The sequence below is a fragment of the Oncorhynchus masou genome, unplaced genomic scaffold (genome assembly GCF_036934945.1).
Source record: "Oncorhynchus masou masou isolate Uvic2021 unplaced genomic scaffold, UVic_Omas_1.1 unplaced_scaffold_3035, whole genome shotgun sequence".
NCBI lineage: Eukaryota > Metazoa > Chordata > Actinopteri > Salmoniformes > Salmonidae > Oncorhynchus > Oncorhynchus masou.
The window spans coordinates 15,497-39,917 of NW_027009454.1; the positions used below are offsets into that span (position 1 = coordinate 15,497).

General features: G+C 43.8%; 1 pseudogene; it reads right to left on the reverse strand.

Moving 5' to 3' along the window:
* LOC135534117 (LIM domain-binding protein 1-like) lies at window positions 1–24,421 on the reverse strand (annotated as a pseudogene).

The window sequence follows — 24,421 nt, forward strand, 5'->3', positions numbered from 1 at the left end:
TCCGTCTACTCCACAGGCCAAGTTCTCCTATCAGAACTGATGTAGGAAGGTAGACAGGGAAAGGAAACCTCTTATCAACCAGAGGGATCCTCCGTCTACTCCACAGGCCAAGTTCTCCTATCAGAACTGATGTAGGAAGGTAGACAGGGAAAGGAAACCTCTCATCAACCAGAGGGATCCTCCGTCTACTCCACAGGCCAAGATAAGATCCCTATTATAAAAAGGGGCAATCCGTAGTCCCTACAGCCATTTTTTGGACTTCTAAATGAATGATATGTACCTGTTGATTCTTGAGGACTATATGACCTTTAACTGTCTCAGGGGCTTCATTGTACTGACGCACCCCGTCACGACCCACAACATCAACGTGGGTTACTCTGTACCCACTGTACATCTCATGAAAAACTGTAGAGCCTCAAAACATGCGTCAAACTATATATATATTTTTGTTATATCTTGGATGGTCAGTCCTTGTACCCATAGCGGTCTATGAATTTTAGAGTGGTTACACTTCTCCAGGCCCGTCCCTCAGCTTTTTACTAAAACAGGAGGTCGAGGTGACACGGAGTTATTTTTCCAACTGCGGATTGCCCCTTTAAGAGAAAAAGATAAGAACAGTCAGGAAGCCACTACAGACAATTGACACACACCCACAAGGAGAGGAAACCCCTTTAAGACTATGGAAGCCCCTCCCCTCCCTCCTCTACTGTGAGGCCTGAGACGTAGGGTTGTCACTCTTGCTCTCCTGGCTGGATGGGGCCTTGTTGTTCCAGGGAGAGTTGGCGCCCAGCGCGGGGCTGTTGTTGAAGCTGTCCTCGTCATCGATGCCGTTGGCCGCGTCAAACTGTTGGTTCTCCAGCCGCGTGATCAGGCGCTCGTCCTCCGTCCCGAACTCCCTCCCCATCAGGGTGGGCTCTCCCACCACCATCACGTCCTTTGGGGGAGGAAGAAACCATTATAACCATACAGAGATAGGGGTGGAGATGACTACTACTACTACCAAAGCTAGCTCCCCTCCTATCAGGGTGGGCTTTTCCTCCACCATCACATCTTAAAGGGAGGGAGATAACATCATGACAAGGATAGGGGTGTAGAAGATAGGTTTCTTCCTTACAGGAAGGTTTTCCTAGCCACTGTGGTCTGGCTTCTGCTTTGCTTGCTCTTTGAGGTTTCGACCACGTAACTGCAACACACTGGGACTGCTGATGTAAAAGGGCTTGATAAAACACATGTGATTGATGTGACTGCTACTTACTGGTACTTGGCTGGACAGGGGAAGCTGCTCGCTGGACTCTTCTTCTTGTTGTTGTTGTTGGTGGTTCCTCCTCCAGCACTCATGGTGCTGCCACCTGACATCTTACGCTTCCTCCTCTTATTAGGGGCCTGTCTGGCTGGTTCAGCTAGAGGAGAGGAGGGTAGAGAGGAGAGGAGAGGAGGGGGTAGAGAGGAGAGGAGGGTAGAGAGGAGAGGAGGGGGTAGAGAGGAGGGGGAGGGGGTGGGAGAGAGGGGAGGAGGGGGGGTAGAGAGGGAGAGGAGGGGGGGTAGAGAGAGGAGAGGGGGGATAGAGATGAGAGGGGGGTAGAGAGGAGAGGGAGGGGGTAGAGAGGGAGAGGAGGGGGGTAGAGATGAGAGGGGGTAGAGAGGAGGAGGGGGGTAGAGAGGGGGAGGGTGGAGAGGAGAGGGGGGGATAGAGATGAGAGGGGGTAGAGAGGAGACAGTAGAGAGGGAGGGGGTAGAGAGGGAGAGGAGGGGTAGAGAGGAGAGGGGGGATAGAGATGAGAGGGGGGTCAGGAGAGGAGGGGGGTAGAGGAGAGGGGGGGGGTAGAGAGGAGAGGAGGGGGTAGAGAGGAGAGGAGGGGGGTAGAGAGGGGAGGGGTGGAGAGGAGAGGGGGATAGAGATGAGAGGGGGTAGAGAGGAGAGAGGGGGTAGAGAGGAGAGGGGGGTAGAGAGGGGAGGGGGTAGAGAGGGAGGGGGGGGTAGAGAGGGAGGGGGTAGAGAGGAGAGGGGGGTAGAGAGGAGAGGAGGGGGGGTAGAAAGAGGGGGGTAGAGGGAGGAGGGGGGATAGAGATGAGAGGGGGGTAGAGAGGAGAGGGGGGTAGAGAGGATAGGAGGGGGGTAGAGAGGAGAGGGGGGATAGAGATGAGAGGGGGTAGAGAGGGGAGAGGAGGGGGTAGAGAGGAGAGGAGGGGGGGTAGAGATGAGAGGAGGGGGTAGAAATGAGAGGAGGGGGTAGAGAGGAGAGGAGGAGAGGAGAGGGGGGGATAGAGATGAGAGGGGTAGAGAGAGAGGGGGGGGTAGAGAGGAGAGGAGGGGGTAGAGAGGAGAGGAGGGGGGATAGAGATGAGAGGGGGGTAGAGAGGAGGGGAGGGGGGTAGAGATGAGAGGGGGTAGAGAGGGAGGAGGGGGTAGAGAGGAGAGGAGGGGGGATAGAGATGAGGGGGGTAGAGAGGAGAGGGGGGGTAGAGAGGAGAGGAGGGGTAGAGAGGAGAGGAGGGGGGTAGAGAGGAGGGGGTAGAGGGAGAGGGGGGTAGAGAGGAGAGGGGGGTAGAGAGGAGAGGAGGGGGTAGAGATGAGAGGGGGGGTAGACTGGGAGAGGAGGGGGTAGAGAGGGGGGGGTGGAGAGGAGAGGGAGAGGAGGGGGGATAGAGATGAGAGGGGGGTGAGAGGGAGAGGGGGGTAGAGAGGAGAGGAGGGGGTAGAGAGGAGAGGAGGGGGGGTAGGGGAGAGGAGGGGGGATAGAGATGAGAGGGGGGGTAGAGAGGAGAGGAGGGGGGTAGAGATGAGAGGGGGGTAGAGGAGAGGAGGGGGTAGAGGGGGAGGGGTGGAGAGGAGAGGGGGGATAGAGATGAGAGGGGGTAGAGAGGGAGGGGTAGAGAGGAGAGGAGGGGGGGTAGAGAGGGAGAGGAGGGGGGGTAGAGAGGAGAGGAGGGGGGGATAGAGATGAGAGGGGGGTAGGAGGGAGGGGGTAGAGAGGAGAGGAGGGGGTAGAGAGGGAGGAGGGGGGTAGAGAGGAGAGGAGGGGGGATAGAGATGAGAGGGGGTAGAGAGGAGAGGGGGAGTGAGAGGAGAGGAGGGGGGTAGAGAGGGAGAGGAGGGGGGATAGAGATGAGAGGGGGGGTAGAGAGGAGGAGGGGGGTAGAGAGGATAGGAGGGGGTAGAGAGGGAGAGGGGGGATAGAGATGAGAGGGGGGGTAGAGAGGGAGGGGGGGTAGAGAGGAGAGGAGGGGGTAGAGATGAGAGGAGGGGGTAGAAATGAGAGGAGGGGGAGAGGAGAGGAGGGGGAGGGAGAGGGGGGATAGAGAGGGGGGTAGAGAGGAGAGGGGGAGTAGAGAGGAGAGGAGGGGGTAGAGAGGAGAGGAGGGGGATAGAGATGAGAGGGGGGTAGAGAGGAGAGGAGGGGGGTAGAGATGAGAGGGGGTAGAGAGGAGAGGAGGGGGGGTGAGAGGAGAGGAGGGGGGATAGAGATGAGAGGGGGTAGAGAGGAGAGGGGGGGTAGAGAGGAGAGGAGGGGGTGAGAGAGGAGGAGGGGGGTAGAGGGAGGGTAGAGAGGAGAGGGGGGTAGAGAGGAGGGGGGTAGAGAGGAGAGGAGGGGGGTAGAGATGAGAGGGGGTAGAGAGGAGAGGAGGGGGGTAGAGAGGGGGAGGGTGGGAGGAGAGGAGAGGGGGGATAGAGATGAGAGGGGGGTAGAGAGGAGGGGGGGTAGAGAGGAGAGGAGGGGGGTGAGAGGAGAGGAGGGGGGGGTAGAGAGGAGAGGAGGGGGGATAGAGATGAGAGGGGGGGTAGAGAGGAGAGGAGGGGGGTAGAGATGAGAGGGGGGGTAGAGAGGAGAGGAGGGGGGGTAGAGAGGGGGAGGGGTGGAGAGGAGAGGGGGGATAGAGATGAGAGGGGGTAGAGAGGGAGAGGGGGTAGAGAGGAGAGGAGGGGGTAGAGGAGAGGGGGGGGTAGAGAGGAGAGGAGGGGGGATAGAGATGAGAGGGGGGTAGAGAGGAGAGGGGGGTAGAGAGGAGAGGAGGGGGGGTAGAGAGGAGAGGAGGGGGTAGAGGGAGAGGAGGGGGATAGAGATGAGAGGGGGTAGAGGAGGAGGGGGGTAGAGAGGAGAGGAGGGGGTAGAGAGGAGAGGAGGGGGGGTAGAGAGGAGGGGTAGAGAGGAGAGGGGGGTAGAGAGGAGAGGGGGGTAGAGAGGAGAGGAGGGGGGTAGAGAGGGAGGGGTGGAGAGGAGGGGGGTAGAGAGGGAGAGGGGGTAGAGAGGAGAGGAGGAGGGTGTAGAGAGGAGAGGAGGAGGGTGTAGAGAGGAGAGGATGGGGGTAGAGAGGAGAGGAGGAGGGGGTAGAGTTGGGGAGGAGAGAGGAGAGCGGGAGAGAGAGTTAGGACGGAGGTGAAGAGGTGTGTGCAGTCTTGGAACCGGAACCCAATCTTGATGTGTGTGTGAGAGGTTGTGTGTATGTGCGCGCGTGTGTGTGCTTACTGGGAGCCTGCCTCTCCGGCTCCTCTGGGGGAAAGGGGGGAGAGAGGGAGAGCTTGGTGTTAGGGAGGAGGAGTGTGTGTGTGTCCACGCGTTCACGCATCTGGTGCACCTTCTGTCTGCCTGTGTGTGTTCGCCTGCACGTTGTGTGTGTGTGTTCGTCTGCACGTTGTGTGTGTGTGTGTGTGCGCCTGCACGTTGTGTGTGTGTGTGTGTGCCTGCACGTTGTGTGTGTGTGTGTGTGCCTGCACGTTGTGTGTGTGTGTGTGTGTCTGCACGTTGTGTGTGTGTGTGTGTGTGTGTGTGTGTGTGTGTGCGCCTACACGTTGTGTGTGTGTGTGTGCCTGCACGTTGTGTGTGTGTACCTGGCGGGGCCACCATGCGTTGCCACTTCTGGAAGAGGCAGGTCTTGAGACAGTCCCTGGGGCTGAGGCTGTAGGTCTTGTGTCTGGACATCAGCTCCTGCATGGGCTCCAGAATCACACACAGCTACAGGAGAGACACATGACGGAGGGAGGGAGGGAGACTTGAGATGACAGAGAGACAAGACAACCATTCTTTGTGTAGTGGAAATTACCACCAGGTGTGAATTATTCATGACACGAAAGACAAGACTCTCTCTTCACACGATAGCATGTCCTTCACAGTGGACTTCAGTCAAATGGTGTACTCTAGTTTTTAGGCCCGTCCAGAAACTCCCCCTGGATATGAAAGGTTTGTTAGGTGGAAGCTGTATGGCAATATCAGGGGACAATATTAAACTACTACTATACCTATCAGTACTATGTTAAACTACTACCCTACCTATCAGTACTATGTTAAACTACTACTATACCTATCAGTACTATGTTAAACTACTACTATACCTATCAGTACTATGTTAAACTACTACTATACCTATCAGTACTATGTTAAACTACTACTATACCTATCAGTACTATGTACTACCCTACCTATCAGTACTATGTTAAACTACTACTATACCTATCAGTACTATGTTAAACTACTACCCTACCTATCAGTACTATGTACTACCCTACCTATCAGTACTATGTTAAACTACTACTATACCTATCAGTACTATGTTAAACTACTACCCTACCTATCAGTACTATGTACTACCCTACCTATCAGTACTATGTACTACCCTACCTATCAGTACTATGTTAATCTACTACTATACCTATCAGTACTATGTTAAACTACTACCCTACCTATCAGTACTATGTACTACCCTACCTATCAGTACTATGTTAAACTACTACTATACCTATCAGTACTATGTACTACCCTACCTATCAGTACTGTGTTAAACTACTACCCTACCTATCAGTACTATGTTAAACTACTACCCTACCTATCAGTACTGTGTTAAACTACTACCCTACCTATCAGTACTATGTACTACCCTACCTATCAGTACTATGTACTACCCTACCTATCAGTACTGTGTACTACCCTACCTTTCAGTACTATGTACTACCCTACCTATCAGTACTATGTTAAACTACTACCCTACCTATCAGTACTATGTTAAACTACTACTATACCTATCAGTACTGTGTACTACCCTACCTATCAGTACTGTGTTAAACTACTACTATACCTATCAGTACTGTGTACTACCCTACCTATCAGTACTATGTACTACCCTACCTATCAGTACTATGTACTACCCTACCTATCAGTACTGTGTACTACCCTACCTATCAGTACTGTGTACTACCCTACCTATCAGTACTATGTTAAACTACTACCCTACCTATCAGTACTATGTACTACCCTACCTATCAGTACTGTGTACTACCCACCTATCAGTACTATGTACTACCCTACCTATCAGTACTATGTTAAACTACTACTATACCTATCAGTACTGTGTACTACCCTACCTATCAGTACTATGTTAAACTACTACTATACCTATCAGTACTGTGTACTACCCTACCTATCAGTACTGTGTTAAACTACTACTATACCTATCAGTACTGTGTACTACCCTACCTATCAGTACTATGTACTACCCTACCTATCAGTACTGTGTACTACCTACCTATCAGTACTGTGTTAAACTACTACCCTACCTATCAGTACTGTGTACTACCCTACCTATCAGTACTGTGTTAAACTACTACCCTACCTATCAGTACTATGTACTACTATACCTATCAGTACTATGTACTACCCTACCTATCAGTACTATGTACTACCCTACCTATCAGTACTATGTTAAACTACCACTATACCTATCAGTACTATGTTAAACTACTACTATACCTATCAGTACTATGTACTACCCTACCTATCAGTACTATGTTAAACTACTACCCTACCTATCAGTACTATGTACTACCCTACCTATCAGTACTATGTACTACCCTACCTATCAGTACTATGTTAAACTACTACCCTACCTATCAGTACTATGTTAAACTACTACTATACCTATCAGTACTATGTACTACTATACCTATCAGTACTATGTACTACCCTACCTATCAGTACTATGTACTACCCTACCTATCAGTACTATGTTAAACTACTACTATACCTATCAGTACAATGTACTACCCTGCCTATCAGTACTATGTTAAACTACTACTATACCTATCAGTACTATGTACTACCCTACCTATCAGTACTATGTACTACCCTACCTATCAGTACTATGTTAAACTACTACTATACCTATCAGTACTATGTACTACCCTACCTATCAGTACTATGTTAAACTACTACTATACCTATCAGTACTATGTACTACCCTACCTATCAGTACTATGTACTACCCTACCTATCAGTACTATGTACTACCCTACCTATCAGTACTGTTAAACTACTACTATACCTATCAGTACTATGTACTACCCTACCTATCAGTACTATGTACTACCCTACCTATCAGTACTATGTACTACCCTACCTATCAGTACTATGTTAAACTACTACTATACCTATCAGTACTATGTTAAACTACTACCCTACCTATCAGTACTATGTACTACCCTACCTATCAGTACTGTTAAACTACTACTATACCTATCAGTACTATGTACTACCCTACCTATCAGTACTATGTACTACCCTACCTATCAGTACTATGTACTACCCTACCTATCAGTACTATGTTAAACTACTACTATACCTATCAGTACTATGTTAAACTTCTACTATACCTATCAGTACTATGTACTACCCTACCTATCAGTACTATGTTAAACTACTACCCTACCTATCAGTACCAGGTTAAACTACTACTATACCTATCAGTACTATGTACTACCCTACCTATCAGTACTATGTACTACCTACCTATCAGTACTATGTACTACCCTACCTATCAGTACTATATTAAACTACTACTATACCTATCAGTACTATGTACTACCCTACCTATCAGTACTATGTTAAACTACCCTACCTATCAGTACTATGTTAAACTACTACCCTACCTATCAGTACTATGTTAAACTACTACCCTACCTATCAGTACTATGTACTACCCTACCTATCAGTACTATGTACTACCCTACCTATCAGTACTATGTACTACCCTACCTATCAGTACTATGTACTACCCTACCTATCAGTACTATGTTAAACTACCACTATACCTATCAGTACTATGTTAAACTACTACTATACCTATCAGTACTATGTACTACCCTACCTATCAGTACTATGTTAAACTACTACCCTACCTATCAGTACTATGTACTACCCTACCTATCAGTACTATGTACTACCCTACCTATCAGTACTGTGTACTACCCTACCTTTCAGTACTATGTACTACCCTACCTATCAGTACTATGTACTACCCTACCTATCAGTACTATGTATACCCTACCTATCAGTACTATGTTAAACTACTACCCTACCTATCAGTACTATGTTAAACTACTACTATACCTATCAGTACTGTGTACTACCCTACCTATCAGTACTGTGTTAAACTACTACTATACCTATCAGTACTGTGTACTACCCTACCTATCAGTACTATGTACTACCCTACCTATCAGTACTATGTACTACCCTACCTATCAGTACTGTGTACTACCCTACCTATCAGTACTGTGTACTACCCTACCTATCAGTACTATGTTAAACTACTACCCTACCTATCAGTACTATGTACTACCCTACCTATCAGTACTGTGTACTACCCTACCTATCAGTACTATGTACTACCCTACCTATCAGTACTATGTTAAACTACTACTATACCTATCAGTACTGTGTACTACCCTACCTATCAGTACTATGTTAAACTACTACTATACCTATCAGTACTGTGTACTACCCTACCTATCAGTACTGTGTTAAACTACTACTATACCTATCAGTACTGTGTACTACCCTACCTATCAGTACTATGTACTACCCTACCTATCAGTACTGTGTACTACCCTACCTATCAGTACTGTGTTAAACTAACCCTACCTATCAGTACTGTACTACCCTACCTATCAGTACTGTGTTAAACTACTACCCTACCTATCAGTACTATGTACTACTATACCTATCAGTACTATGTACTACCCTACCTATCAGTACTATGTACTACCCTACCTATCAGTACTATGTTAAACTACCACTATACCTATCAGTACTATGTTAAACTACTACTATACCTATCAGTACTATGTACTACCCTACCTATCAGTACTATGTTAAACTACTACCTACCTATCAGTACTATGTACTACCCTACCTATCAGTACTATGTACTACCCTACCTATCAGTACTATGTTAAACTACTACCCTACCTATCAGTACTATGTTAAACTACTACTATACCTATCAGTACTATGTACTACTATACCTATCAGTACTATGTGCTACCCTACCTATCAGTACTATGTACTACCCTACCTATCAGTACTATGTTAAACTACTACTATACCTATCAGTACAATGTACTACCCTACCTATCAGTACTATGTTAAACTACTACTATACCTATCAGTACTATGTACTACCCTACCTATCAGTACTATGTACTACCCTACCTATCAGTACTATGTTAAACTACTACTATACCTATCACTACTATGTACTACCCTACCTATCAGTACTATGTTAAACTACTACTATACCTATCAGTACTATGTACTACCCTACCTATCAGTACTATGTACTACCCTACCTATCAGTACTATGTACTACCCTATACCTATCAGTACTGTTAAACTACTACTATACCTATCAGTACTATGTACTACCCTACCTATCAGTACTATGTACTACCCTACCTATCAGTACTATGTACTACCCTACCTATCAGTACTATGTTAATCTACTACTATTCCTATCAGTACTATGTTAAACTACTACTATACCTATCAGTACTATGTACTACCCTACCTATCAGTACTATGTACTACCCTACCTATCAGTACTATGTACTACCCTACCTATCAGTACTATGTTAAACTACTACTATACCTATCAGTACAATGTACTACCCTACCTATCAGTACTGTTAAACTACTACTATACCTATCAGTACTATGTACTACCCTACCTATCAGTACTATGTACTACCCTACCTATCAGTACTATGTACTACCCTACCTATCAGTACTATGTTAAACTACTACTATACCTATCAGTACTATGTTAAACTTCTACTATACCTATCAGTACTATGTACTACCCTACCTATCAGTACTATGTTAAACTACTACCCTACCTATCAGTACTATGTTAAACTACTACTATACCTATCAGTACTATGTACTACCCTACCTATCAGTACTATGTACTACCCTACCTATCAGTACTATGTACTACCCTACCTATCAGTACTATATTAAACTACTACTATACCTATCAGTACTATGTACTACCCTACCTATCAGTACTATGTTAAACTACCCTACCTATCAGTACTATGTTAAACTACTACTATACCTATCAGTACTATGTTAAACTACTACCCTACCTATCAGTACTATGTTAAACTACTACCCTACCTATCAGTACTATGTTAAACTACTACCCTACCTATCAGTACTATGTACTACCCTACCTATCAGTACTATGTACTACCCTACCTATCAGTACTATGTACTACCCTACCTATCAGTACTATGTTAAACTACCACTATACCTATCAGTACTATGTTAAACTACTACTATACCTATCAGTACTATGTACTACCCTACCTATCAGTACTATGTTAAACTACTACCCTACCTATCAGTACTATGTACTACCCTACCTATCAGTACTATGTACTACCCTACCTATCAGTACTATGTTAAACTACTACCCTACCTATCAGTACTATGTTAAACTACTACTATACCTATCAGTACTATGTACTACTATACCTATCAGTACTATGTACTACCCTACCTATCAGTACTATGTACTACCCTACCTATCAGTACTATGTTAAACTACTACTATACCTATCAGTACAATGTACTACCCTACCTATCAGTACTATGTTAAACTACTACTATACCTATCAGTACTATGTACTACCCTACCTATCAGTGCTATGTACTACCCTACCTATCAGTACTATGTTAAACTACTACTATACCTATCAGTACTATGTACTACCCTACCTATCAGTACTATGTTAAACTACTACTATACCTATCAGTACTATGTACTACCCTACCTATCAGTACTATGTACTACCCTACCTATCAGTACTATGTACTACCCTACCTATCAGTACTGTTAAACTACTACTATACCTATCAGTACTATGTACTACCCTACCTATCAGTACTATGTACTACCCTACCTATCAGTACTATGTACTACCCTACCTATCAGTACTATGTTAAACTACTACTATACCTATCAGTACTATGTTAAACTACTACCCTACCTATCAGTACTATGTACTACCCTACCTATCAGTACTGTTAAACTACTACTATACCTATCAGTACTATGTACTACCCTACCTATCAGTACTATGTACTACCCTACCTATCAGTACTATGTACTACCCTACCTATCAGTACTATGTTAAACTACTACTATACCTATCAGTACTATGTTAAACTTCTACTATACCTATCAGTACTATGTACTACCCTACCTATCAGTACTATGTTAAACTACTACCCTACCTATCAGTACTATGTTAAACTACTACTATACCTATCAGTACTATGTACTACCCTACCTATCAGTACTATATACTACCCTACCTATCAGTACTATGTACTACCCTACCTATCAGTACTATATTAAACTACTACTATACCTATCAGTACTATATACTACCCTACCTATCAGTACTATGTTAAACTACCCTACCTATCAGTACTATGTTAAACTACTACTATACCTATCAGTACTATGTTAAACTACTACCCTACCTATCAGTACTATGTTAAACTACTACCCTACCTATCAGTACTATGTACTACCCTACCTATCAGTACTATGTACTACCCTACCTATCAGTACTATGTACTACCCTACCTATCAGTACTATGTTTAACATAGTACTGATAGGTATAGTAGTAGTTTAACATAGTACTGATAGGTAGGGTAGTACTATAGTACTGATAGGTAGGGTATCATAGTACTGATATGTTATAACTGATAGGTAGGGTAGTAGTTTAACATAGTACTGATAGGTAGGGTAGTAGTTTAACATAGTACTGATAGGTATAGTAGTAGTTTAACTACTACCCTACCTATCAGTACTATGTACTACCCTACCTATCAGTACTGTTAAACTACTACTATACCTATCAGTACTATGTACTACCCTACCTATCAGTACTATGTACTACCCTACCTATCAGTACTATGTACTACCCTACCTATCAGTACTATGTTAAACTACTACTATACCTATCAGTACTATGTTAAACTTCTACTATACCTATCAGTACTATGTACTACCCTACCTATCAGTACTATGTACTACCCTACCTATCAGTACTATGTTAAACTACTACCCTACCTATCAGTACTATGTTAAACTACTACTATACCTATCAGTACTATGTACTACCCTACCTATCAGTACTATGTACTACCCTACCTATCAGTACTATGTTAAACTACTACTATACCTATCAGTACTATGTTAAACTACTACTATACCTATCAGTACTATGTACTACCCTACCTATAGTACTATGTACTACCCTACCTATCAGTACTATGTACTACCCTACCTATCAGTACTATATTAAACTACTACTATACCTATCAGTACTATGTACTACCCTACCTATCAGTACTATGTTAAACTACCCTACCTATCAGTACTATGTTAAACTACTACTATACCTATCAGTACTATGTTAAACTACTACCCTACCTATCAGTACTATGTTAAACTACTACCCTACCTATCAGTACTATGTACTACCCTACCTATCAGTACTATGTACTACCCTACCTATCAGTACTATGTACTACCCTACCTATCAGTACTATGTACTACCCTACCTATCAGTACTATGTACTACCCTACCTATCAGTACTATGTACTACCCTACCTATCAGTACTATATTAAACTACTACTATACCTATCAGTACTATGTACTACCCTACCTATCAGTACTATGTTAAACTACTACTATACCTATCAGTACTATGTACTACCCTACCTATCAGTACTATGTTAAACTACTACTATACCTATCAGTACTATGTTAAACTACTACCCTACCTATCAGTACTATGTTAAACTACTACCCTACCTATCAGTACTATGTACTACCCTACCTATCAGTACTATGTACTACCCTACCTATCAGTACTATGTACTACCCTACCTATCAGTACTATGTTAAACTACTACTATACCTATCAGTACTATGTACTACCCTACCTATCAGTACTATGTACTACCCTACCTATCAGTACTATGTACTACCCTACCTATCAGTACTATGTTAAACTACTACTATACCTATCAGTACTATGTTAAACTACTACCCTACCTATCAGTACTATGTTAAACTACTACCCTACCTATCAGTACGATGTACTACCCTACCTATCAGTACTATGTACTACCCTACCTATCAGTACTATGTACTACCCTACCTATCAGTACTATGTTTAACATAGTACTGATAGGTATAGTAGTAGTTTAACATAGTACTGACCTATACATAGTACTGATATGGTACTATAGTACTGATACCCTACCTATCAGTACTGATAGGTATGTAGTTTAACATAGTACTGATAGGTACCTAGTTTCATAGTACTGATAGGTATAGTAGTAGTTTAACTACTACCCTACCTATCAGTACTATGTACTACCCTACCTATCAGTACTGTTAAACTACTACTATACCTATCAGTACTATGTACTACCCTACCTATCAGTACTATGTACTACCCTACCTATCAGTACTATGTACTACCCTACCTATCAGTACTATGTTAAACTACTACTATACCTATCAGTACTATGTTAAACTTCTACTATACCTATCAGTACTATGTACTACCCTACCTATCAGTACTATGTACTACCCTACCTATCAGTACTATGTTAAACTACTACCCTACCTATCAGTACTATGTTAAACTACTACTATACCTATCAGTACTATGTACTACCCTACCTATCAGTACTATGTACTACCCTACCTATCAGTACTATGTTAAACTACTACTATACCTATCAGTACTATGTTAAACTACTACTATACCTATCAGTACTATGTACTACCCTACCTATCAGTACTATGTACTACCCTACCTATCAGTACTATATTAAACTACTACTATACCTATCAGTACTATGTACTACCCTACCTATCAGTACTATGTTAAACTACCCTACCTATCAGTACTATGTTAAACTACTACTATACCTATCAGTACTATGTTAAACTACTACCCTACCTATCAGTACTATGTTAAACTACTACCCTACCTATCAGTACTATGTACTACCCTACCTATCAGTACTATGTACTACCCTACCTATCAGTACTATGTACTACCCTACCTATCAGTACTATGTACTACCCTACCTATCAGTACTATATTAAACTACTACTATACCTATCAGTACTATGTACTACCCTACCTATCAGTACTATGTTAAACTACTACTATACCTATCAGTACTATGTACTACCCTACCTATCAGTACTATGTTAAACTACTACCCTACCTATCAGTACTATGTTAAACTACTACCCTACCTATCAGTACTATGTACTACCCTACCTATCAGTACTATGTACTACCCTACCTATCAGTACTATGTACTACCCTACCTATCAGTACTATGTACTACCCTACCTATCAGTACTATGTTAAACTACTACTATACCTATCAGTACTATGTACTACCCTACCTATCAGTACTATGTACTACCCTACCTATCAGTACTATGTACTACCCTACCTATCAGTACTATGTACTACCCTACCTATCAGTACTATGTTAAACTACTACTATACCTATCAGTACTATGTACTACCCTACCTATCAGTACTATGTACTACCTACCTATCAGTACTATGTACTACCCTACCTATCAGTACTATGTTAAACTACTACTATACCTATCAGTACTATGTACTACCCTACCTATCAGTACTATGTACTACCCTACCTATCAGTACTATATTAAACTACTACTATACCTATCAGTACTATGTTAAAACTACTACCCTACCTATCAGTACTATGTTAAACTACCACTATACATATTAGTACTATGTTAAAACTACTACCCTACCTATCAGTACTATATTAAACTACTACTATACCTATCAGTACTATGTTAAAACTACTACCCTACCTATCAGTACTATGTTAAACTACTACTATACCTATCAGTACTATGTACTACCCTACCTATCAGTACTATGTACTACCCTACCTATCAGTACTATATTAAACTACTACTATACCTATCAGTACTATGTTAAAACTACTACCCTACCTATCAGTACTATGTTAAACTACTACTATACCTATCAGTACTATGTACTACCCTACCTATCAGTACTGTTAAACTACTACTATACCTATCAGTACTATGTACTACCCTACCTATCAGTACTATGTACTACCCTACCTATCAGTACTATGTACTACCCTACCTATCAGTACTATGTTAAACTACTACTATACCTATCAGTACTATGTTAAACTACTACCCTACCTATCAGTACTATGTACTACCCTACCTATCAGTACTGTTAAACTACTACTATACCTATCAGTACTATGTACTACCCTACCTATCAGTACTATGTACTACCCTACCTATCAGTACTATGTACTACCCTACCTATCAGTACTATGTTAAACTACTACTATACCTATCAGTACTATGTTAAACTTCTACTATACCTATCAGTACTATGTACTACCCTACCTATCAGTACTATGTACTACCCTACCTATCAGTACTATGTTAAACTACTACCCTACCTATCAGTACTATGTTAAACTACTACTATACCTATCAGTACTATGTACTACCCTACCTATCAGTACTATGTACTACCCTACCTATCAGTACTATGTTAAACTACTACTATACCTATCAGTACTATGTTAAACTACTACTATACCTATCAGTACTATGTACTACCCTACCTATCAGTACTATGTACTACCCTACCTATCAGTACTATGTACTACCCTACCTATCAGTACTATATTAAACTACTACTATACCTATCAGTACTATGTACTACCCTACCTATCAGTACTATGTTAAACTACCCTACCTATCAGTACTATGTTAAACTACTACTATACCTATCAGTACTATGTTAAACTACTACCCTACCTATCAGTACTATGTTAAACTACTACCCTACCTATCAGTACTATGTACTACCCTACCTATCAGTACTATGTACTACCCTACCTATCAGTACTATGTACTACCCTACCTATCAGTACTATGTACTACCCTACCTATCAGTACTATGTACTACCCTACCTATCAGTACTATATTAAACTACTACTATACCTATCAGTACTATGTACTACCCTACCTATCAGTACTATGTTAAACTACTACTATACCTATCAGTACTATGTACTACCCTACCTATCAGTACTATGTTAAACTACTACTATACCTATCAGTACTATGTTAAACTACTACCCTACCTATCAGTACTATGTTAAACTACTACCCTACCTATCAGTACTATGTACTACCCTACCTATCAGTACTATGTACTACCCTACCTATCAGTACTATGTACTACCCTACCTATCAGTACTATGTTAAACTACTACTATACCTATCAGTACTATGTACTACCCTACCTATCAGTACTATGTACTACCCTACCTATCAGTACTATGTACTACCCTACCTATCAGTACTATGTTAAACTACTACTATACCTATCAGTACTATGTACTACCCTACCTATCAGTACTATGTACTACCCTACCTATCAGTACTATATTAAACTACTACTATACCTATCAGTACTATGTTAAAACTACTACCCTACCTATCAGTACTATGTTAAACTACCACTATACATATTAGTACTATGTTAAAACTACTACCCTACCTATCAGTACTATATTAAACTACTACTATACCTATCAGTACTATGTTAAAACTACTACCCTACCTATCAGTACTATGTTAAACTACTACTATACCTATCAGTACTATGTACTACCCTACCTATCAGTACTATGTACTACCCTACCTATCAGTACTATATTAAACTACTACTATACCTATCAGTACTATGTTAAAACTACTACCCTACCTATCAGTACTATGTTAAACTACTACTATACCTATCAGTACTATGTTAAACTACTACTATACCTATCAGTACTATGTACTACCCTACCTATCAGTACTATATTAAACTACTACTATACCTATCAGTACTATGTTAAAACTACTACCCTACCTATCAGTACTATATTAAACTACTACTATACCTATCAGTACTATGTTAAAACTACTACCCTACCTATCAGTACTATGTTAAACTACTACTATACCTATCAGTACTATGTACTACCCTACCTATCAGTACTATGTTAAACTACTACTATACCTATCAGTACTATGTACTACCCTACCTATCAGTACTATGTTAAACTACCACTATACATATTAGTACTATGTTAAACTACTACTACTACGTAGAAAAAGTGCTGTAATTTCTAGACGGTTCACCCGATATGGATGAACATACCCTTAAATGAACGCTGACAGTTTGTTTGCACTTTAACCTCACAGTCATTTATGTTGTTGTTGATGTTTGTGTGTACTCACTGGGAGGTAGTGATCTATGTGTTGTTGTTGTTGATGTTTGTGTGTACTCACTGAGAGGTAGGGTTCTACGTTTGTTGTTGTTGATGTTTGTGTGTACTCACTGAGAGGTAGGGTTCTACGTTGTTGTTGTTGATGTTTTTTGTGTACTCACTGGGAGGTAGTGATCTATGTGTTGTTGATGTTTGTGTGTACTCACTGGGAGGTAGTGATCTATGTGTTGTTGTTGTTGATGTTTGTGTGTACTCACTGGGAGGTAGTGATCTATGTGTTGTTGTTGATGTTTGTGTGTACTCCTGGGAGGTAGGGATCTGCATTTGTTGTTGTTGATATTTGTGTGTACTCACTCGGAGGTAGTTGAGGGTGGAGTTCGACAGTCCACATCTGGTGATGTTCTTAGACAGCTGGTCTAACATCTGGGGTCCTGGGCCTGTAGGGTTAGAGGTCAGAGGTTTGAGAGATCAGGGGTCCGAGTCGTCAGGGGTCCGAGAGGTCAGGGGTCCGAGAGGTCAGGGGTCCGAGAGGTCAGGGGTGCGAGAGGTCAGGGGTGCGAGAGGTCAGGGGTGCGAGAGGTCAGGGGTGCGAGAGGTCAGGGGTTGAAGAGGTCAGGGGTCCGAGAGGTCAGGGTTCCGAGAGGTCAGGGTTCCGAGAAGTCAGGGTTCCGAGAAGTCAGGGTTCCGAGAGGTCAGGGGTCCGAGAGGTCAGGGGTTCGAGAGGTCAGGGGTGCGAGAGGTCAGGGGTGCGAGAGGTCAGGTGTGCGAGAGGTCAGGGGTGCGAGAGGTCAGGGGTGCGAGAGGTCAGGGGTGCGAGAGGTCAGGGTGCGAGAGGTCAGGGGTGCGAGAGGTCAGGGGTGCGAGAGGTCAGGGGTGCGAGAGGTCAGGGGTGCGAGAGGTCACCATGTATTGATCTGTCTCCCATCGCTATTAGACAACAGGTGAATGTGTTTAACTCACGTGCATGGCCAGTATACTGCGTGGTATCAGTTCACGGTGCTGTCGGATGCTGAAGTGCCACGTCTTGATCCTCATCATGTCGTCAAACATGAACTCCAGGTACAGACGACCCTCCACACACACCTAGAGGGGTCAGAGGTCAGCGTTGCACTTTCTACAAAAGGAGATCACGAAAGTTATGTTCCGAATATTTGTTGCGCGCAAAGATAGCAATTCACCAGCAACTATGTGCCGAATCCTAGCATGACTTACATGTGTAGACTTTCACATAGAAGATGCACTGAACTCCTTCAGTTGAGTTATAAATGCAGATTTTGATGTTAGGAATCTCCCTCATGTTTACAATGGTGTCCGCAGGAAAGACATAGCCTACGCGCACACACACACACACACACACCTGTGTGAACATGGGTTTTCCGTTCTGCGTAACCATGGTACACTGGTCACAGTCCAGCGAGACGAAGTTGTTGTGGAAGGACTCTTTGGGGTGCTTCAACACGTAGTAGAGGTCGGTGGCGCCCCCCTCGAATATACTCCGGAAGTACCGCGGGATCAACGTCCGGCCAATCGCTGCGGAGGAGGAGGAGGAGACAGGAAGCAGAAGAACAGTGGAGCGTAAGTACACAACAACAGAGTCTCATAGGGTGGTTTCCCAGACACACATTATCCCTGGTCCTGAACCAATCAGCCAGATCAACGGAGGATCCAGGCTTCGTCTGTGTCCAGGAAACTGGCCGTATTCATTACAAAACAGACTACAATCATGACTTTTTGGCACTAACTCTTTTGCATTGACTATGCACACACACTCACCCCAACAAACACACACACACACTCACTCACCCAATCAAACACACACACACACACACACACACACACACTCACCCAAACACACACACACACACACGCATAATGACACCACACATACTTCCACTCCAACACACACTATATATTCCCACACACACACTCACCCAAACACACACACACAGCACACTTTCATACTCGCTACCAAAGCTGCTGCTACTGTCTGTTATCTATCCTGTTGCCGAGTCACTTCAGCCCTACCTATATGTACAGTATATAGCTACCTCAATTACCTCATATTCCTGCACAATGACTCAGTACGGGTACTCACTGTATATAACCATGTTATTACCTCATAGCCCTGCACAATGACTCAGTACTGGTACTCACTGTATATAACCATGTTATTACCTCATATCCCTACACAATGACTCAGTACGGGTACTCACAGTATATAACCATGTTATTACCTCATATCCCTGCACATTGGCTCAGTACTGGTACTCACTGTATATAACCATGTTATTATCTCATAGCCCTGCACAATGACTCAGTACTGGTACTCACTGTATATAACCATGTTATTACCTCATATCCCTGCACATTGACTCAGTACTGGTACTCACTGTATATAACCATGTTATTACCTCATATCCCTGCACAACAACTCAGTACTGGTACTTCCTGTACATAACCATGTTATTTTCACTGTGGATTTCTTCCTCGTGTCACAATTTCAATATTTTTTTCTTTCATCTCTAACTATGCAGTGTTGGAAATAATTTCCCTGTTAGTCTACACCTGTTGTCTATGAAGCATTTCCCTGTTAGTCTACACCTGTTGTCTATGAAGCATTTCCCTGGTAGTCTACACCTGTTGTCTATGAAGCATTTCCCTGGTAGTCTACACCTGTTGTCTATGAAGCATTTCCCTGTTAGTCATGTGACCTAAAACATTTGAATCTAATAACAGGACGCAGAGAAAACAACAACAACTGTCTCTGTGTCCGTCTCTGTGTGTGTGTGTGTGTGTGTGTTCTTACTGTATCTCTTGGGCCCATCCTCCAGACAGAAGGTTATGGTCAACATGGCATCGTCCTCAAAGAACTCTGTAGTGAATGCATCCCACCACAGATTATCACATTCCTAGAGAGAGGAGAGAAAGAGAGAGAGAGGGATAGGGATAGGGAGAGAGAGAGAGAGAGGGATAGGGAGAGGGAGAGAGAGAGAGGGATAGGGAGAGGGAGAGAGAGAGGAGAGAGGGGAGAGAGAGAGAGGGATAGGGAGAGGGAGAGAGAGAGAGGGATAGGGATAGGGAGAGAGAGAGAGAGAGAGAGGGATAGGGAGAGGGGAGAGAGAGAGGGATAGGGAGAGAGAGAGAGAGAGAGAGAGGGATAGGGAGAGGGAGAGAGAGAGAGGGATAGGGAGAGGGAGAGAGAGAGAGAGGGATAGGGAGAGGGAGAGAGAGAGGGATAGGGAGAGGGAGAGAAAGAGAGAGAGAGGGATAGGGAGAGGGAGAGAGAGAGAGGGATAGGGAGAGGGAGAGAAAGAGAGAGAGAGGGAGAGAGGGAGAGGGAGAGGGAGAGAGAGAGAGGGATAGGGAGAGGGAGAGAAAGAGAGAGAGAGGGATAGGGAGAGGGGAGAGAGAGAGGGAGAGGGAGAGAAAGAGAGAGAGAGGGATAGGGAGAGGGAGAGAGAGAGGGATAGGGAGAGGGAGAGAGAGAGATATGGAGAAAGGAGAGAGAGGGGAATAGTTAGCAACATGTTAAAATCAGCCTAGTAGGTACTAAAAAAAATAACTCTGTAGTGAATGCATCCTACCACAGATTATCACAGTGCTGGAGAGAGGAGAGGGGGAGTTAGCACAGTATTCAGTATGGTAGTCTTAGTAAAATGACGTGAGAACGAGGGGAAGAAGAATGATAGACAGACAGGCAGACAGACGTGCAGACAGACAGGCGGGCAGACAGACAGACGTGCAGACAGATAGACGGGCAGACAGATAGACGGGCAGACAGACAGGCGGGCAGACAGACAGACGGGCAGACAGACAGACGTGCAGACAGACAGACATGCAGACGTGCTGACAGATAGACGGGCAGACAGACATGCAGACGGGCAGACAGACAGACGGGCAGACAGACAGACGGGCAGACCGACAGACGGGCAGACAGACAGACGGGCAGACAGACAGACGGGCAGACAGACAGGTAGACAGACAGATGTGCAGACAGACGGACAGACAGACAGACGGGCAGACAGACAAACGGGCAGACAGACAAACGGGCAGACAGACGGGCAGACAGATAGACATGCAGACAGACAGACATGCAGACAGGAAGACGGGCAGACAGACAGACAGACGTGCAGACAGACAGACGTGCAAACAGACAGACGTGCAGACAGATAAACGGGCAGACAGACATACAGACAGAGGTGCAGACAGATAGACGGGCAGACAGATAGACGGGCAGACAGATAGACGGGCAGACAGATAGACGGGCAGACAGACAGACGGGCAGACAGACAGACGGGCAGAGAGATGAAGTTAAGCGTTCAGCTCCATTCTACCTCCGTCCAGTTCTGTAGTCGTTTGTTGAGCTCAAATATCCTGTAGTCTGTCTGGTTCCCGTATGGTGTGTGTCTCCTGAGACAGACAGGAAAGGTTAGATGGACTTGGGCCGAAGTAACGGCGCCTCTTATAGAAAACTGGCTTTAACCGCACCAAATATACAGTTGAAGTCGGAAGTTTACATACACCTTAGCCAAATACATTTAAACTCAGTTTTTCACAATTCCTGACATTTATCCTAGTAAGAATTCTCTGTTTTAGGTCAGTTAGGATCACCACTTTATTTTAAGAATGTGAAATGTCAGAATAATAGTAGAGAGAATTATTTATTTCAGCTTTTATTTCTTTCATCACATTCCCAGTGGGTCAGACGTTTACATGCACTCAATTAGTATTTGGTAGCATTGCCTTTAAATTGTTTCACTTGGGTCAAACGTTTGGGTAGCCTTCCACAAGCTTCCCACAATAAGTTGGGTGAATATTGTCCCATTCCTCCTGACATAGCTGGTGTAACGGAGTCAGGTTTGTAGGCCTCCTTGCTCACACACGCTTTTTCAGTTCTGCCCACAAATTCTCTATAGGTTTGAGGTCAGGGCTTTGTGATGGTCACTCCAATACCTTGACTTTGTTGTCCTTAAGCCATTTTGCCACAACTTTGGAAGTATGCTTGGGATCATTGTCCATTTGGAAGACCCATTTGTGACCAAGCTTTAGATGTAGCTTCAATATATCCACATAATTTTCCTCCTCATGATGCCATCTATTTTGTGACATGCACCAGTCCCTCCTGCAGCAAAGCACCCCCACAACATGATGCTGCCACCCCCGTGCTTTACGATTGAGATGGGGTTCTTCGGCTTGCAAGCCTCCCCCTTTTTCCTCCAAACATAACGATGGTCATTATGGCCAAACAGTTCTATTTGTTTCATCAGACCAGAGGACATACAATCTTTGTCCCCATGTGCAGTTGCAAACCGTAGTCTGGCTTTTATATGGCAGTTTTGGAACAGTGGCTTCTTCCTTGCTGAGCGGCCTTTCAGGTTATGTCGATATAGGACTTGTTTTACTGTGGATATAGATACTTTTGGACCTGTTTCCTCCAGCATCTTCACAAGGTCCTTTGCTGTTGTTCTGGGATTGATTTGCACTTTTCACACCAAAGTACGTTCATCTCTAGGAGACAGAATGCATCTCCTTCCTGAGCGGTATGACGGCTGTGTGGTCCCATGGTGTTTATACTTGTGTACTATTGTTTGTACAGATGAACGTGGTACCTTCAGGCGGTTGGAAATTGCTCCCAAGGATGAACCAGACTTGTGGAGGTCTACAATTATTTTTCTGAGGTCTTGATGGTCTTTGATTTCCCCATGATGTCAAGCAAAGAGGCACTGAGTTTGAAGGTAGGCCTTCAAATACATCCACAGGTACACCTCCTATTGACTCAAATTATGTCAATTAGCCTATCAGAAGCTTCTAAAGCCATGACATCATTTTCTGGAATTTTCCAAGCTGTTTAAAGGCATAGTCAACTTAGTGTATGTAAACTTCTGACCCACTGGAATTGTGATACAGTGAATTATAAGTGAAATAATCTGTCTGTAAACAATTGTTGGACAAATTACTTGTGTCATCCACAAAGTAGATGTCCTAACCGACTTGCCAAAACTATAGTTTGTTAACAAGAAATTTGTGGTTGAAAAACCAGTTTTAATGACTCCAACCTCAGTGTATGTAAACTTCCCACTTCAACAGTAAAATCTACTGGAACCTAAACTGAGTACAGGCACATATTTCAATCCACTAAAAACGCAGAAGGTAGCAGAAATGGATGCAGGTCTGTGATATCTAGACCAGAAACATCCAGACTAGAAACTGTAAGTCTTACCCTATTCCAGGCTCCAGGTATGAGGGGGGGTACATGGGGGTTGGGCTGCAGAGAGAGAAAACAAACTGTCAAGGAAACATCTAGATTAATACACACAAAATGTGAATTGTAACTGTTGCCTGTTATCTGTAAGAACCAGATGAGACAGTTAGCCTAGACATGTACCCCCCCCCCCCAAACACACACACACACACACACATCACCCTGAGATCTGGACGAGCTAGCAGGGCTTCCTGTAACAATCCATCTCGGGGGAGGAGCTAACCGCTCACCCCGACTCAGAAAGACACACACACACGCACTACATAAATGACACACAGAATGCAACAACGGGTCAGGTGTGTGTGCATCCTACTGACCCCAGGTCTCTGTCCAGCATGGTGCCGGGGTGGAACGGGGGGAAGGAGCTGCCGTTGGGGGGCTCCTTTGGAGAGTACAGCTTGAATGACTTGGAGGAACAGCCTGAAAGACAGAGAGCATGACAACTGTATGAC